Raw genomic sequence first — 3,612 nt, forward strand, 5'->3', positions numbered from 1 at the left:
TTGCAAGAAGTGCAATGTTTCTGTGCTTGCTAGTGGAGCACAGTGATGGCTTCTTGAATTTCCTTTTTTCGTTTTACCGTGGTCTTTATTCTGGGTTCATTTATCTGGAGATGATGGGCAACTACAGCTGCAGCCCTCAATCTGTGGTACATATCAGGCAATTCAAATTTTTCTTTCTAAGTCGTGACTTTGCTTTCTTGGAGCACTTCCAGTATCACTAGTGGCTCTTCATATGGGTCCCATGGTATTATTCAAGGTTTGCAATATTGCGCAAGCTTGATGAAAAATACACAAGACCCACAAGAGATCACTTTTGACTGTGATATGTAATTTACTGGAGAGACAAATTGCTCCTGCAGATATGATTAACATAACAGGACATTTTAAGTGGATACTTACAATGCCTGAGTTCAGGTCAATAGCAACAGGAGATGGCTATGAAATTATTCCAGTAGTATGAAGAGATAGACAGAGCAAGAAAATGTTTCAAACACTCAGTAACTGGTGAAATCTTAGTAAAGTTAATGGGTGTTTATTTCACTATTCTTGATATTTTTATAGGTTTGAAACTTTTTAAATTAAATATTGAGAAAAACCCATTAATGCCAGACTAATATTCCTGGGAAAAAAAAGATCTAAGGCTGTAATGCATGGAGTAACTCTCTTGAAAACAAATATTTGCTAATAATGGTGAAAGATGTGCAGTGGACCCTTGAGAATAGGAATGGACTTACCTACACTTTTGTCATGGTAAGAAATTTATAGGCATAAGAAATTTACCAGCAACCTTAGATAAAGTGTAGTCATCTGTAAATGAAGTAGCCATATCAATAAGGACCTAAATATATTTGTTCTTTCTTTTGACTAAAATTATCCAGAATGCTAGAGCTTTATAACTAACAGAGATAGTTTTAAAGTATGATTAGTCATCAAGTAAAGCCTTGATTTTACAGAAAGGTCGGTCTTAAGTATGATTAATCATCGAGTAAAGCTTTGATTTTGCAGAAAGGCCAGTCTTAACAAAGTTCTATTGCTAAGTCTTTTAAGAAAAGTATAATTGCATCTAAAGCCAGATTTGTGCCACTTCTTAATCCAATAATGGCTTATATTATTACTTTGAATTTTAGCAGTAATTTCTTTAGTGTTGATCAAATGCTCAACAAACAAATCTGTCTCACATGTTCATTTCCAAGAACTGATAAGATTATCTATACTATTCACTTTGCAAGTAATCGTGTAGATTCATTTCTTTCTTGTTACATTGAACTGTCACTTTCTCTCTTGGACCATGAATATATTTTCATGTTGTGTGGGTCCTTCATGTCTACAGTGTACTCCTTAAGATCATGGGCCATGTTTCATATAGTTTTGAATTTCCCAGTAATTTCCATATGACTGACCTTTAAAAATCTTGCTAATTGATTAGAAATTATAAATTCACCTTATAATTTTGTGAAATATTTGTCAGAGCAGTACCATATAACATCTCCATTTTTACAAAGTTGTCATGCTAAGTTTTAATAACTGATTGTTGTTAAAATATTTCATTGTCAAAGTTTAAGGTTGTAAAAAAGAAACCTGACTTTTGTATGTTATAGAGTTATTTTTATTCAAAATATAATACTACAGAAAAGGAGCGTCATAAGACTTGTATCTATTAGGAAAGAAGATATCCCCAGAATAGGATGGTATATCACATTTCTTTATAACAGAAACAAAACCATTAATGAATGAAGAAAATCCCTGTAGCACAACTCTACAGTATACTGAAGCAGCCTTGTTGTCTGGGGTGACTGTGAGACCAAGAACTCACAGTTCTTGGTCTCATGGCCAAGAAAATCAAGGATGTGGACCCACGAAGGCTGAGGTTTAGAGCAGAAATTTAATAAGAGAAAGAGAACAGCTCTCTTGCTATGGAGAGGGTCCCAGAAAAAGGGTTACCATTCCACAGTGAAATTCAAGGGTCTTTATAGAACAGCTAGTGGGGAAGTAGTATCTGATCTACAGAGGGTGTGAAAAACTGGTTAGGACCAGGTGTATTATCCACGTAGAATGAGAATCTCTGGCATCCCCCACCCCAACATTTTATTATGCAGGTAGGTCCTCATCTGAGCTATTCCATGTTGCTTATTTCTCATTGTACATGCACTAAAAAAGGGGGAACTGGAACTCCCATAGTGGACATGCCTAGCCCTAGGTATCCCTTTCTATCTGTCTACTCCAAACATCCCCCATTGCAATCTTCTAGCTTACTTATCTATGTTTGCAGCCTGATCCTCCAGGTTGGTGTTTGTTAGAAACGGAGTGATTTCTTGGGCTGCTTTTTGTTAGAAGGAAACTTCTGCTGAGGATTCTGCCCTCACTATCTGCCTAAATAGTTTATTTCCACTTCCTCTATCAATACTATAATAAAATTCTACTCTCAAAATCTACATTTGGAATAAAAAATAAAAGCAACCTAAAACAAACTATTGTTATATAAATGATAGTACATATAACAGACACAAAAAAGTTAGCTATTGCTAAAAATAATATAAACTAAAAGGATATAAACTAAAAATATATAAACTAAAACTAAATATATGAACTAAAAATATAGGACTAAAAGGCTGGGGGTTGAGGGACCTCTTTGCAGACTCCTGAGGGGTCTCTGAGGCCATGCAGAGAGCAAACTGACCTTTGGAGAAGAATTCCACTCTGTTGTCACCTATTCAGCCTTATGTCCACACTTGTCTTACACTATTAGCTAGTATTCTGTGGCTAGTTTTACAGGCTGGGAGTGATTGTTCATTAGCCTAAGAGGCATAAAGATCAATAGGAAAAGTTGCCATGAAAATAAAAATCAGAATCCATCATGCAAATTCAAGAAAATCATCTCTTAAACATTTATCATGATTTTTTAAAATTTATCTGTTCTCCTCCATATCTTTCTTTTTCCCCACCCTAATTTGACCAAAGAATTCCAGGACCACGACTGTGCTTAAGTTTTGCTTAGAAATAACCACTGGTCTTCTGTAGTCAATACTCTAGTTACCTACGAATTAGACCACTATTCATGATCTACTGACTTCTGGCCTATTGCCCTACACTGAGATTTCATGGCTTTTCTTAGAGTCAAGCTAATCATTTGTCTCCTTTTACTACCAAATAGCCTCAAGTTAAGGGTCCTTCTGCCTCTGAGTTATCATTTCTCAGCCAAGATGCTGGGGTATTTGGTGCCCAATCAAGATTGCTGTAAGGTGATACCCTGGGGCCTAACTGCAAGAAGAGAGGACATTTGTCCTAGGCAGACAAAAAAGTTGTCTGAAGACACTTTACTAGTAGAGATAAAGGACATACTGGATAAGAAACAAAGTTGGTCACCTTATTGTTCTAAAGCAGTCAGATACCAAGATTGGGGACCCCCAGAGGTGACGGAACTCTTAGAATACCCATAGATACTGAATCTTTAGAGCAGACATTTTATCTTGTATACTGATACATTCCTACCATAAGGTGGGTGCTTTGTTGTGACTTAGTACATTTTCCCATGAAGGCCAGCATTGAAAAATAGATTGTCTGATGTAAAATGTACACCTGGAAGCCTACATACAGAAACTGTCACTCTCCTAG

This window comes from Callithrix jacchus, chromosome 16 (assembly GCF_049354715.1).
Source record: "Callithrix jacchus isolate 240 chromosome 16, calJac240_pri, whole genome shotgun sequence".
In the NCBI taxonomy this organism is placed as follows: Eukaryota; Metazoa; Chordata; class Mammalia; order Primates; family Cebidae; genus Callithrix; species Callithrix jacchus.